Genomic DNA, 15,416 nt, shown 5'->3' on the forward strand with positions numbered 1-15,416 from the left:
GAAAATAAGGACATTTCTTACTCCCTCCTGCAACTGACCCTCCTCAACCCCCTGTTTTTTGGTCCGTCCCCCCACTTCACCCACAGAGCATTTTGTATCAGAAGAAGGGTAAGTGCCCCACCACCACCACACCAACAGGACACAGTGTGCATGCCCTTAATCCCAATTTTATCTTATTCTTTGGTAAAGGTAAAGGGACCCCTGACCATTAGGTCCAGTCGTGACCGACTCTGGGGTTGCAGAGCTCACCTCGCTTTATTGGCCAAGGGAGCCAGCATACAGCTTCTGGGTCATGTGGCCAGCATGAGTAAGCCGCTTCTGGCGAACCAGAGCAGTGCACGGAAACGCTGTTTACCTTCCCGCTGGAGCGGTACCTATTTATCTACTTGCACTTTGACGTGCTTTCGAACTCCTAGGTTGGCAGGAGCAGGGACTGAGCATTGGGAGCTCACCCCATCACAGGGATTTGAACTGCCAACCTTCTGATCAGCAAGTCCTAGGCTCTGTGGTTTAACCCACAGCACCACCCGCATCCCTTATATTCTTTGGTAGACATACAAAAAGAAAAATACACACCTGTAAATGGATTTTAGAAAGGGGCGGGAATGGATGTGGCTGCACAAAGCATTTTTTTGAAAAAAGAAAAAGACTTCTTGAGCTCTGATCTACTCCCCCTTTCTTCCTGCCATCTGCTTTCCCCTCAGGGTCACTGTGGCTCGGCAGTGGCAGTCTCCCGTCCTCTTGCCTGCTCTCCAGCTGCCACTACGAGCTGCCCAAGGGAGGAAGCCGGCAGCAGTGGCCATGGAGAGGCAACAAGATGCTCCCTCACTGCTGCTGCCGCCTGGGACAAGCGCCAACTGAGCCCAGCAGCAGCTGCACTGGTGGGGAAAACAGGAACATTCCGGGATCAAATCAGAAGCTGGGGTGGTTTTCGTGATTCCGGGACTGCCCCTGGAAAATTGGGACACTTGGAGGGGATGTGAATTCTGTGGGTCTTATGTACCCACAACTGTGTATTGGCAAGTCCGGCTCTCCAATGCCAGACACATTTACACCTGTGTTGTCCGTGAGGAGGAGCACTCTTTCTTAGAGATGCCAGGGATTGAATCTGGCACCATCTGTTTGCAAGGATCTACTACAAAGCCACAGCCCTTCCTGCTTCCCAACCAACAGTCTATCCCAGGGTGTGTCAGCATCGCCCTTGAGCCAGTGTCACCAACTGGACTCATCCACTTCAGCCCCGGCTGGGCTAGGCGAGCTGGGTAGCACTTCCAGAGACCGCCTTCTGGACAGGAACAGGTCAAAGTGCTGTGGACTCACAGCTTAGAGTTGTGAGCACCGGATTCACTTTCACAAGAAGACAGTCGTCGCACAGCAGAGTATAGCAGAGTATAGACGACTGGGCGAGCAGCTCTGTAGAATATCTTCTTTATTCTATCTACAGCTGTAATAAACAACTATATACAGAGCTAAATGAGGTCTAAACGAAAAATGCTGAACTGCACTGAGTGTCTGCAGCTGCTCTTAGCAGCAACCTTATCTATACACACGATCTCTCTTTAACACTCAGTCTCTCTCTCTCCGACTCTTAGTCACTCTCTCTCTCTGAGTGTTTGATGTGAGGCTGGAGTGGAATAAGTAGAGAGCAGAAACCGCCCCCTCCTCTCTGGAGAATCAGCAGAGAACATCAGCAGATTCTTGGATATGGGAGGGGTGAAATCTCCTCAGGGTGGTCCAACTTTTCATACCAAGTGGGCCGCAAGAGTACTTTGACACAGAATACATGGGCCGCACACTGCCTTGTGCATGGGAAGGGGGGAGTGAGGACAAAATTTGATGCCGCCCCAAGCTTTCATGCTGCCTTCCCAAAGCCAGATAAGGTGCTGGGCTTTGGGAAGGAGGCATGAGGCTCTGGAGGGGGCTAGAGCCCTCACACCTCCACCCCAAAGCTGGGAAAACATTAAGTAGGCTTTGGGAAGGAGGGTGGAGGACTCTAGGACCCTGTCAGAGCTCTCACAACTCCTTCCCAAAGCCCAGCACCTTGCTTACTTGGCTTTGGGAATGCAGTTCAAGGGCTGGGCGGGTGCCTTATTCGGCCCACAGGCCTTAGTTTGGGGACCTCTGTGCAAGACTGTTTGACAAAAGCGGAGACACACTCAAACTGATCACCTCAAAAAACCCATCTTTCCATCCTACTCTGAAGTTCCCTTCCTTTCCACTGATGCTGTTGCGATTTCCCTGTGTATTGGCTACCACAAGAAATTAATTTGGTGCTTATCTGTTGTTTGGCTGCCCTTGACCTTGTTTCCATTATTCTGGAGATTGGCTTGGTGACACAGACATGAGCCAGCGGCAGATAGTGCTGGAGATGGCATTGGCTGTTGTGCGTGCCTTCAAAAACCAGAGGATGGCCTTGGCTGCAAATGCTGATGTTTCTGGTTAAAGACCACGTGTGTATCACCTTGGGAAGCGGTGGGGAGGATCACGTCATGCCCCAGAGCTTCAGCTCAGGAGTTTCTACATCTGCTTTTCAAATAACAAGTTCCTGGGTGTCTTGGCTAGAAAGAAAGGAGAAAATGCTGCAATCGGCAGCACTGCCTTGAGCAGAAATAGCCAGCTTTGTGGGCTCCAGAGATCTCTGAACTACATGAGAGGCCTTTTCTGCAGTGGCTCCCCATTTGTGGAATGCCCTCGAGGTCCCCTGGGCCTGTGGATGCCAATCCAACACAAATGAAAACCAGCCAGCAGTAAGAGAGGATGCTTAGCCCAGTTAAGAGCACCAATAATGGTCAGACTGCAGAATTACAGGATATACCGTATTTTTCGCCCCATAGGGCTGTTACAGGAAAAATCCGAGGGCTCCCTTGGACAAAACAAAGACACCAACCAGGATAACTTGGAGCAAAACAGCAGCCTGTAGGCTTGGTCTTTATTGAACTGTTGCAACAGGGTGTTCCCCTCTCTTGCAGGAGAGAGGAAAGACCCAGAAGAATAGTGTGCAAGGTCTTATAAAAACTTTTGAAATTCCCCTCCTCTAGATCAAGCCCCCCCCCCCAGAAACATCATGCATACATTACAGAAAGGAGGGGTTGAGGGAGGAGTTGGTGGTAACCTGAGTGTCTTGTCACCTGGCTGGTTCCTCCCTTCCCCCCTCCCCATGGAGACAAAGGGGAGTTTGCAGTTTCCTGCCCCCAGAGGGAAGATCTGATCATAGTCCTTTGTTTCAGTCCATGCTGAATCCACTCCCATATGCAAGTTCTTTGTGATCTTGATTGTCTTCTGTCTGGGATCATCAGGGTTGGCATGGGCAGGGCTTCTGTGTATGTGCTGAGAGGTGAAGGGATTATGGCTGACCAGGACTAAGTCACCCCCCCCCCTTTGTTAGTTCTTGTCATATGGAGTAAAATAAAAATGGAACAGTGCAAATCCGATGTATGGTTGATTTTCTATGAATTTATAACAGAAATGTGGCGTATGTAGTGTGTGAGTGTGTGTGTGTGTGTGTGTGAAGTTTATACAAACAGAATGATTGGGGTGGGGGGGTTCCTGCTACAGGGCGCACCAGCCCATAGGGCGCATCTAGTTTTGGGCGACGTTGCGCCGGTCTCCCACAGCTTGCGGAGAGCTGCCCGAGGCCCGGGGTGCACTCCACTGCACCCCAGGCTTCGGGATGCAGGCAGCTCTCCGCAAGCCGTGGGAGCCTGGCAGGAACTCCCGCGGAGCTCCCAAGGCTTGCGGATAGCTTCCTGAAGCCTGGAGAGCGAGAGGGGTCAGTGCGCACCAACCCCTCTCGCTCTCCAGGCTTCAGCGAAAGCCTGCATTCGCCCCATAGGACACACACACACATTGCCCCTTCATTTTTGGAGGGGGAAAAGTGCGTCCTATAGGGTGAAAAATACGGTACTTTTAAAAAAACTAGAAATCCAAGGTCTGCTGACCAGAGCCAGGTGCAAAATAGTGACTCTATGGGATGAACATATGATGCTAAAAATTAAGGAAAAGAGTGTCCTGGAATGCCTGCCTGGGTTCGGGAAGCTGTGATCAGCAGCAGAAGCAACACACAGGCCCCTTCACACAAAACCTTGGCTCCGTTGTGTGTGTCCCGCCCCCTGCAAGCATTTGTGTTCAGCATCCCACTATGTATGTGGGAAAGAAACTTTTTTAAAAAATAAAATAAAAATTTTATTAGATTTTCCATGATGATAACACAAACCACAAAGCAAAATAATACACAAAAACAGAAAAAGAAAAAAAGGAACAATAAACAGATAAACAATAACAACAAACTTAATTCTTCACAAATCCAACCTTTTAAACATCTTGGTTGACTTCCTCAATTCTCTCCCTTCTGAGTTTCCTTGTAATTAAAAGTAACAGCTTTCCAATATCATTATTAAACTAAAACAATTTCCAGTTATAGTCCATCTTATTCACTCTTCTTAACATTCTAAATCCCATTTATTTCATTATAACTTAGTTTAATCATAGGCCTATTTGTTTCTTTCAAGTAATTTCTAATTTTTTATATTACAACATTTATTCAAATAGTCCTTAAATTGGGAAAGAAACTTTTTTGGTTGCTGCTGGTCGTGAAGCCTTCCTGATCTATTGCAAATGAGCTAAGCTCCACCAGCAGATGCAGATCTACCTCCTGCCCGTGCCAGGAGGCAAGGATACTGATCGAGATGAACCTCTGATATAACTTGGAAGAAGGCACCTTCCCATGTTTCATTCCAAGGCAAGCAGAACTCTCTGTGTGTGAATGAGAGAGATAACATCTCGTTCTTTCCTCAGGGTCAAAGCAGGCATCATAACTGACGTGGAGCCACAGCTGGCCTGTATCTCCTTCTCTCTGTTCCTAGAAACTCTTGCGCGAAACATGACACAACATCTTCACCACACTGTGTGTTTCGCTGCCTCCACACACACACCAATCACTGGCCGTCAGCTGCAGAGGTGGAGTAATGCCCTGTGATGTCACATCGCATGTTGTGGAAAGCGAGACATTGCCAGGAAGACAGATGTCCAGGCATCTGTTTGCTGTCTCTTAACATACCGAGTGGTCCTTTTCTCAGCTTGGTGATGTGCCATTCAATCCCCTTGGCTGAGTGCTGACTCCCTGGGTGGCGTTAGGAGCAACCAGCCCTTGCCAAGTTCAGGGAGTAAGTAAATTAACCCACCTACTGGCCTCATCCCAGCTAGAGAGTCCAGGAGTTCATGCTTCAGACAGCCTGTTAACTGAAGAAGGCGTTCACATGTGCTTATCATCACTGTGTGCTCACCCTGAAAGCATGATTTAAAGTACGAAAAGAAACATCCGCTGGCACTTGGGACTTTGTGTGGGAATCAGCAGCTATGCACAATATACTTGGCTCATATACTTCCCCACTGGTGTTCCTTAGGTGCTCTGTGTCACAATCTTAACAGTTCTGACTAAATTTCAGAGTTGCGAGATCTGCCTCGCTTGGCTTTCTAGCGCATGGTCTGAGCATGAGCAGCCAAAGAGGACTCCCAGAGCATTTCCAGACTATTCTGGGGCAGATTCAAACACATACCAGCAAATTCAGGTTGTGCAATTAAAGTTGATTGTCTTGCAAAAACAGACACACTTCCCCAAAAATTTGACCTGTTGCTGTTGGGAAAGTGATAAGGAAATGGATTAGACATAGTGGAATAATGTCTTTGCTTGATGCAATACCAAGGCACTTCACATGCTCCTTTCATTGTATATTCGTGATGATCTGTGCTCCTTATTGTATTGGGGAGGCTCCAAAAGTTTCAGGGCTCTTAGTTTCCAGTCAGTGTGTGTCCCGTAGGCTCGTCTTCCTGTTGAAATCCTGCCACTTTTTCACACTGCAAATATTCCAGTTTCTATTTTGTCCTGCTTGTCAGTGTTTGAAAAGGAAAATGCTTCTGACCTCCTTTTTACTCCTTTGCCCAGTCCTCAGACCTTTGTTGTTGTTGTTGTTTAGTTGTTTAGTTGTGTCCAACTCTTCGTGACGCCATGGACCAGAGCACGCCAGGCACTCCTGTCTTCCACTGCCCCCCGCAGTTTGGTCAAACTCATGCTGGTATCTTCGAGAACACTGTCCAACCATCTCGCCCTCTGTCATCCCCTTCTCCTTGTGCCCTCCATCTTTCCCAACATCAGGGTCTTTTCCAGGGAGTTTTCTCTTCTCATGAGGTGGCCAAAGTATTGGAGTCTCAGCTTCAGGATCTGTCCTTCTAGTGAGCAGTCAGGGCTGATTTCCTTCAAAATGGAGAGGTTTGATCTTCTTGCAGTCCATGGGACTCTCAAGAGTCTCCTCCAGCACCATAATTCAAAAGCATCAATTCTTCGTCGATCAGCCTTCTTTATGGTCCAGCTCTCATTTCCATACATCACTACTGGGAAAACCATAGCTTTTGCTATATGGACCTCAGACCTTAGTTGGCACAAAAGTGTTTTTGAGAAAGAGTATTCTTGCAGAGTATTGCTGCTTTTATTCTTTAAATGTCTTCTTCTCCAACCACGACCGACAGCTTTCACACACACCAAACGCAACCAGCTTTCTACCATCCAACCGACCCACACCCAACACGAACCCTGACCACTCTATATATACAGGTACAATTTGGTGAAAGGTTGCATGAGTCATTGTAGGCCACTGACTTAGTTCTTTTAGCATTAAAGAAACAGCGGCCAGTTTTTAGCCATGACACTGGTCACGGTCTTCCTTAGGTGCTCTGTGTCACAATCTTAACAGTTCTGACTAAACTTCAGAGTTGCAAGATCTGCCTCGCTTGGCTTTCTAGCGCATGGTCTGAGCATGATCAGCCAAAGAGGATTCCCAGAGTGTTTCCAGACTATTTTCAGGGCAGATTCAAACACATATCAGCAAATTCAGGCTCCAAAAGGGCTATTAGTTTCCAGTCAGTGTGTATCCCATAGGCTCCTCTTCCTGTTGAAATCATGCCACTTTTTCACACTGCAAATATTCCAGTTTCTATTTTGTCCTGCTTTGGCTATGCTATAGTGCAAGTGCTCCTCCAGACAACCGTCATGTGGTAACATTGGAAAGCATGGCAGGCACACTAATAAAGTAGAATGATTTGTGGATGGTCCAGTACAAATCCATTACTAATACACCATCACTTTGTCATTGATAGGCTGCAAAGAAAACCCACAAGTCTGGAGAGACCCATTTGCCTAAACACCCTACAAATCAGGATGAATGCTCAGTAAATAAACCATTTGAAAGAATTGCAAGATTGCAGCGGCAATGCCAGAATGAGCACAGGAGTTTAGAGCAATGCAGGCTGGCTCAATATATTTTGGCGCCTGACGTGAATTATAAGATGATGATAATAATAATAATAATAATAATAATAATAATAATAATAATAATAATATCTTTATTGTCATTGCCCCCTCTCGGGGACCACGAAATTACTTGGCTGCTCCATCCACCCAGGTAGGGCACTCCAAACAAAATCAAAACAACTATAAAAACACTAATTAAAACAATACAGTATAATACAGCAAGGAAGATTAGATGACTTTCAAAGTCCAGGCTTCCCATTCAGGGCCGAGATCGCTCTGGAGAAGAAGCTGTTCTTAAGACAGCTCGTTCTTGTCTTCATCGTCCTGTATCTCCGTCCCGACGGCGGGAGCTCGAAGAGACAGTGACCAGGATGCAATGGATCTTTTACTATGTCCAGTGCCTTCCTATGACACCTTGTGGCATAAATCTGCTCTAAGGTGGAGAGTGAGCAGCCAACAATGCTCTCTGCTGCCTTAACAACTCTGCACAACCCCATCCTGTCCTGGGTAGTACAGCTTCCGTACCACACACATAAGCCATAAGTGAGCACGCTCTCAATGGCACAGTGATAGAAGGCAAGCACCTTGCTCCTGTTCCACATGCAGTAGCCAAGCAGACTGGCCTCTGAATTTTACTTTGATGCTGGCAAGAGGATGATGTCTTTCTCTGTTGGCAGCAGGCTCTCTTTGAAAGTGCAGGGCATGCCAATACCTAGGACCTTCTAAGGTGCCCCACCATTGAGCTATGGCCCTCCCATGCTATGATAGATAAGGGAGAGGACCAAAAGTTTTCCCAGGCTTGTACTGTAGAGCAGAGGAACAGAGGTGGTTTTAGGGTGGCATGACCGGTGCGGTCGCACTGGGCACCACACTGTGGGGGGTGCCCAAACAATGTTTTAGAACGGAGCGCAAGAGGCGGGGAGTGCTGAATTTTGGCATCACATAGGGTTCCACTGACATTTGAGAGCCCAAAGTCTGCCACTGAGGGGAGGGATCAACCTCTCAAGTAAATTAAATGCATCTTTTAAGAGGTGAGCCTGAGAGACTATTGATATCACACTAGGCACTAATAGGCAATTGCAATGACATTTATGTAACCACAGTCCAAAGAGCACTCAAGATTTCAAGCACATTTTTCTCACCAACAAAACACACAAACTGGGTGTCAGGAAGTTCAAGGACTTCGAATGAAGTGCTTCCTTGTGGGAAGACTTCTGGATTTCATGCTCTACAACGGAACAGCAGCTGTACATTTTATACTAAATTGTGGATAAGCTCAAGAAGCTAAGGGAAGAAGAGTCCCAGGGAGAAGGAGATAGAAATTGATTCATATATATATATATATATATATATATATATATATATATGCAGGTTTTGGTGTCCTCGGGTGTCTTCCCGTGTAAAAGTTGGGGTGTCTAGGCGACGTTTCGACGAGGTCTCACTCGTCATCTTCAGGCTGGTGCTTTCGGCTTCTTGTTACTGGAACAGAGCAGGATCTCAGTGTTTGAGTTCCTATAAATACTGTTGAGGGGGTGTGGTGTATAGCCTCCAATGTTCTGGGCAGAGAGGAAGTTCCCAGGAACTTCCTCTCTGCCCAGAACATTGGAGGCTATACACCACACCCCCTCAACAGTATTTATAGGAACTCAAACACTGAGATCCTGCTCTGTTCCAGTAACAAGAAGCCGAAAGCACCAGCCTGAAGATGACGAGTGAGACCTCGTCGAAACGTCGCCTAGACACCCCAACTTTTACACGGGAAGACACCCGAGGACACCAAAACCTGCATTCCTGTACCCGTGAAAATCTACGAAAGCATATATATATATATATATATATATATATATATATATATATATATATATTTGTATTAGTTTTTTTAACATATCATTTTCAACAGTAATTAAACATACTTTTACATCTTATTCAAATTTTTGACTTCCATCAATCCTTTCTGAAAATTTTCCAATCTATGCCTTTAAAGGCATTACATCAGCAAGTATACTATTCAGGGAATAATCTGGCCCAGAGAATGGACTGAGAGCATAGAATCAGAGTTGGAAGGGAGCCTAAGGGTCATCTAGTCCAACCCCCTGCAATGCAGGAATCTCAACTGATGCATCCATGACAGTTGACCGTCCAACCTCTGCTTAGAAATCTCCAAGGAAGTAAAACCCACCACCTCCTGAGGGAAAGCAAATGATGTTGTTCAATTCTTGACTCTAACATTGCAGTGATGTGCAGGGAGACCTCAGCCCTGGAGTGTTGGGATGCTGCTAAGGAACTGGGGGCAACTGGCAAGCCCCCATCTGGCTCCAGCCCACTGGCCATAGCTGTCAACTTACAGATTTGAAAATAAGGGACCAGCAGCCAAAATAAGGGACCTGCAGCCTCACCTGTTCCAGGCACTCCGGTCTTCCTGTCCTCCTACAGTCTGGTCAAACTCATGCTGGTAGCTTCGAGAACACTGTCCAACCAACTTTGTAACCAGAGATTCAACTGAATAGAATCTGAATCACATGCACCACAAGGCCTATGCAGCCTCAACTTAAGATGGCTCCCCGACCTGGCTTTGCACTGCAAAGTTTGCAGCAGCACGTGCAACAAAATGGCATCCAGCATTCAAAAAAACGCTCAGCTTGCATTAACTAGCCACACACAAGGCATGCAAGCTCCACTCCCCAGTCGTTCTTAGACTTCTTATTGGGTGAGCAACACAGCCAAGCTACACAGTTGGAGCCTCCCTCCTCCCTGGCCGGCAGGGAGGGAGGGAGAGGAGCTGCTTCCTTTGAAATTTAAGGGATATCATTTAAGGGACATTTAAGGGACATCCATCAATAAGGGACAGCAGCGGGACATGGCGCTGGAATAAGGGACTGTCCCTTCAAATAAGGGACACTTGACAGCTATGCCACTGGCTGACGTGCCGGCCGAACTCCAGTCCTTGGTGCAGCATGAATCTGTGACCCAGAGCTTCAGAAGCTTCAGAAGCTGGGCACGTAACTCAGCAGAGTAAACACACAACAGAAGTGGCAGGGAGAGGCTGTGTAAAGCATATTTACAAGCAGTTAATTCAGCATACATCAGGACAAGAGGAAAAACATGTCTTCTCCCTTCCATGTCCAAGCAAGCAGCATAAGCAAAAGCTATACACACACACGGAAGTTCCCAGCAAGCTGTGCTGGAGTGTAAACAGACATGTGACATACAACAATTCCACATGTCTGTTAAGGTGGAATGGAACATCAATATCCTAACATCAAAGTAGATTATGCAGAATTTGACAGATCAGGGTAATGCAGCTCTTGTTTTTGGTCCCAGTTCAACTGTTGCCTCTTCCAGCACCACTCCTTTTGTTCACATCCAGTCTGCAGTTGTTTTGTTGTATAAGCAACCAAAAACTATGAGAATGAATAAATAGTTCGTGGCAATAATCTGCAGGTGCAGAGACCATATTTATTCAGCAGTTGTGAAGAACAGGTGCCAGCTTTTTTAATGCACTGCATGTCAAACTGCCCCTATCAACATGGCGCTTTATTCAGTAGCTGTTGAAAGTGTGAAACAATCTAATGTTGTTGTTATCCCCATTTAGCAGAGGAGAGTGTGAAGACTGAGAAAAGGCGCCTTTCCTAAAAAGTCATTGCAGATCAGTTCAAGGCCAGTTTTATACGTAAGATGACAGTGAGATTTTGGTACAGGGGTTTGAAATATACTTTCAAAGCAAATTATTGCAGATACTGAGCATTAATTCAGAGTGAAACTTTGGTTGCTTTTGGAACACAATTTTGAATGGGTCTTGGAGGCGGGACATGGAGTAAGCCCAGCTCTGCAGTGTTCTGTAGAGCCAGTTCTGCTCTTTGTGTGTATTTAAAAATCCCAGTTCGCTTCTCAGAGGCTATGTAACAAGAAACAGAATTACAAGGAGGAGATCTGACCAAGGGGTTCATTATAGATAGGTGCAAATCAGCTGGCGGGAAGAATTTACACAGTAATCTAAAAATAAGCAAGGCAACCTGGCAATCTTCAGTGGTGATGGCTGCCTCTTTTTTTGTCTGTGTTTGTTAATCACTGGGCGTTCTCTGCCAAAAAGCTGTGCCATATGGAAGTGTTCCTAGCATGTAGCAGATGAAATGACCACAGCAACCAACCTTTGGTTTCATCTAGATATTTTAACCCACATCTCAATCCTATAGCTTGATTTCCATTTTAAGAGATGCAGGACTGTAACTTTCATAATGCTGTTGTGAGCTTGCAGGGTTAGCCTGCGTGGTGCCCGAGTCTCTTCTAATTCCTGGGGTTCTGGATCCAGCAAGGGTTGAAACCTTTGTTGAACTAGGCGGGCAGGTTTCTTGGCGAGTTAGTGGTTACTACGAAGTACCAAACAAAGAACCGCAACAAGTGTCCACAAAACACTCTCTTGTTTTTAGCTATGAACATGGTCAAAAGGACTTGTTGATGGCATTTTACCATTGTACTGTTGAGAGTGTACTAACTTATGGTCTGTGTGTGTGGTTTGGGAGGTGCACAGTCAGGGGAAAAACAATGCTGTCCAGGGTTGTAAAGACTGCGGAGAAAATAATTGGGTGCACTCTTCCCACCTTGGATCAAATCTATGCTTCCTGGTGCTATAAGAAAGCTGCAGAGATAGTGCAGGATAGTACACACCCTGGAAATGATCTCTTTCAGCTTCTGGAAGAGGGTACAGGGTTATAAAGACTAGGACTAGCCGCCTGAGAAATAGTTTCTATCCAAATGCGATTTTGGTTTTAAACGCAGTGTAAGGAGTCTCTGTGGGAGTATATTGTATTTAAAAATGGGGTATCAGAGTTTTCAGGGGGTTAACCAGGCTGGGATAGCTGGGATAGCAGGCTTGTGGGTTTTTGAATGTCTTATGTAGATTTTCAATTTCGTTGTTCTGTACGGGACAATGACAATAAAGATTATCGTAAATGAGGCTCATCCAAGAGCAGACCTCACTGTGAAATCTTTGTGCCCCCCTCTTGAAATGACCTTTCCGCTACTGGAAGAAATATAAAATGGCAGCCTAGCCCTGCGTAAGATGGAGCGAGTGAAAGGGGCAAAAGGCATGACTTGTGGTGCATGGTATTTCCATGAGCTCTTTCACCCTCTGCCAATGACAAGGGCGCATTCATTCCAGGCACCCTAACTCACGCCACTTCAATTTCCTTCAGCCAACATGAAGGCCAGGGTGTGGTGGCTGGAACACCGCAGGGAGGAGGCAAACGTGCGGAACATCTTCCTCTTGGGTAGCAAGGCTGCCTGAAGTGTGCCAGGCCTCAGCCAAAACAAATACACCCATCGTGACTGATAGCCTCTGCAAAATTGCTAGTTGATTTCTAAACTGTGCAGGGTGTGTGCAACATGAACAGAAAGGAGGTCTTTTGCTAATATATTTTTCCCCCTGTGCCTCCTCTCCTATTTATTTTTTATTTACCTGTATTATTTTAGTTAACAAAGGGCAAGTTGCTTGAAAGAAAACTCCATCAAAGTATAGCTATTGTTAGGAATTAGGCTAATTATCCCTCTTGTCCAATAACCCATATCTAGCAATGGCCAGAAAGGGATGTTTCAGATATTTTAATGTATATCATTCTCTTCAAATTGTTCCCTGTGAGTGAAGCAATGAGTGTGTTCACATGTCACACTAAGCCATGGTTAATCATTCACATATCGGGTTGTGGCTTATATCATGAGCTGGCAAGCGTCCTCATGTCTTCTATTATTGTTTTCAGTAGCATCATTTTTATTACATTATGACCTTAAAGAGCTTCATTGACAAACATATGTAGAGAGGTCTACCTGCCATGGCAAAGTTTACAATCCAAGGAGGGAAAGTTGAGGTGCCTCTTTCCTGTAAAAAATGAAAGCAGGAAATACCGCATTTTTTACTCTACAAGACTCACTTTTTCCCTCCCAAAAAGTAAGGGGAAATGTGTGTGCGTCTTACGGAGCGAATGCAGGCTGCGCAGCTATCCCAGAAGCCAGAACAGCAAGAGGGATTGCTGCTTTCACTGTGCAGCGATCCCTCTTGCTGTTCTGGCTCCTGAGATTCAGAATACTTTTTTTTTCTTGTTTTCCTCCTCCAAAAACGAGGTGCGTCTTGTGGTCTGGTGCATCTTATAGAGCGAAAAATACGGTAATAAAACTGTGAAGTTTTGAAGACAATTCATATTCTCAGCTTTAAAACTCTCTGCTCAGAAAAGGTGAGCGCGGAACAACAGAAAGGGTAGCATTTGTAAGTCCTGCGGATTTAAATGAAAGGTGCAAGTAATGATGTTTGAGAACATAAAAAGAACCATGTTGGAGCAAAACAATGGGCCATCTCAAGTCCAGCATCCTATTCTCACAGTAGCCAACCAGATACCTGTGAGAAGCAGGATTCGAACACAAAATCACTCTCCTCTGCAAAATTGCCAAAGTTCACCAGCCATGTACTCTGTGGCCTTCCAGATGCTCTCCCCCTCCCCCGATTTTTTGCAGTCTGAGCAGCAGACTCAAGTCATTTTCTGAGCCCATTGTGCAGCAGTCCAGGCTGATGGGCTGCTTTCATCCAGGTGGGTCATAGGTTATACAGACCAGTCTTTTGAGGGAGCTTGTAGGCTGGAAATCACATTGGAGAAGGGGAATGACGCTTTGATGTCTTTGTTGTGAAGGGGTTCTGTTTAGAGTAGCATGGGATTGAGGCTAGCATACAGTAGAACAATTGTGAAGATAAAACAAACCAGGAACCACCACAAAACTCCCTTTTGATTCCAGCTTCTATACCGCTAAATCCAAAGGTTGATTATCCCTGCTGTGAGGCACTGAGGACCCTGGCAGTGGTCTTCCTGCCCTTCCAACAGCTATTTCTAAAACCTAATTCCAAAATGTACATCCCACATCCCCTTAACCTACAGTGGGAACCTTGAAGTGGCTAAATCACATACCCTACAAGTGTCCCGATTTCCCAGGGACAGTCCCGGAATTACAGAAGCTGTCCCAGTTTCTGACTGGATCCCAGACTGTCCCGCTTGTAGGACGTGCCTAGATTCATCAGAGAAATGTTGGAGGGGATAGAATAGGGTATCCCTCTTTCCACTGGATAAATTTTGGAGAGGATGAAATCAGAGTACCTTTTAGGAAGTTCCCTTTTAAATCTGTTTTGCCAGACATCAGTAAAACAGCCACCTCCATTGCAAGATCCAGATGTAAAAAGGTAAAGGTAAAGGACCCCTGAACGGTTAAGTCCAATCAAAGGCGACTATGGGGTTGTGGTGCTCATCTCCCTTTCAAGCCGAGGGAGCCGGCGTTTCTCCACAGACAGCTTTCCAGGTCATGTGGCCAGCATGACTAAACTGCTTCTAGGGCAACGGAAACACCATGATGGAAACCAGAGCACACGGAAATGCTGTTTACCTTCCCACTATAGCGGTACCTATTTATCTACTTGCACTGGCGTGCTTTTGAACTGCTAGGTAGGCAGGAGCTGGGACAGAGCAACAGGAGCTCACCCCGTTGTGCAGATTTGAACTGCCGACCTTCTGATGTGACAGATTTTAAAGAGCACTGTTGGAAATAGCTCTCTGTCTCAGGGTTGACCAGAAACATTTTACTCCTTCAAAGGACCAGCAAACCTTCCATATTATAGAAGCAGACTGAGCTGGTTGACAGTTCTTTTCCAAGCCCAAATCAAAGAGCACTTGTTGCCATTTAAAGGTAAAGGGACCCCTGACCATTAGGTCCAGTCATGGCCGACTCTGGGGTTGCGGCACTCATCTTGCTTTATTGGCCGAGGGAGCCGGCGTATAGCTTCCAGGTCATGTGGCCGGCATGACTAAGCCGCTTCTGGCAGACCAGAGCAGCACATGGAAACACTGTTTACCTTCCCGCTGGAGTGGTACCTATTTATCTACTTGCACTTTGACATGCTTTTGAACTGCTAGGTTGGCAGGAGCAGGGACTGAGCAATGGGAGCTCACCCAGTCGTGGGGATTTGAACCGCCAAGCTTCTGATCAGCAAGTCCTAGGCTCTGTGGTTTAACCCACAGCACCACCCACATCCCTTTTGTTGCCATTTACAACCCGATATAACTTAGTCTCCACAAAGCTGCCT

The sequence above is a fragment of the Podarcis melisellensis genome (assembly GCF_964234715.1).
Source record: "Podarcis melisellensis genome assembly, chromosome: 11".
Classification (NCBI taxonomy): Eukaryota; Metazoa; Chordata; class Lepidosauria; order Squamata; family Lacertidae; genus Podarcis; species Podarcis melisellensis.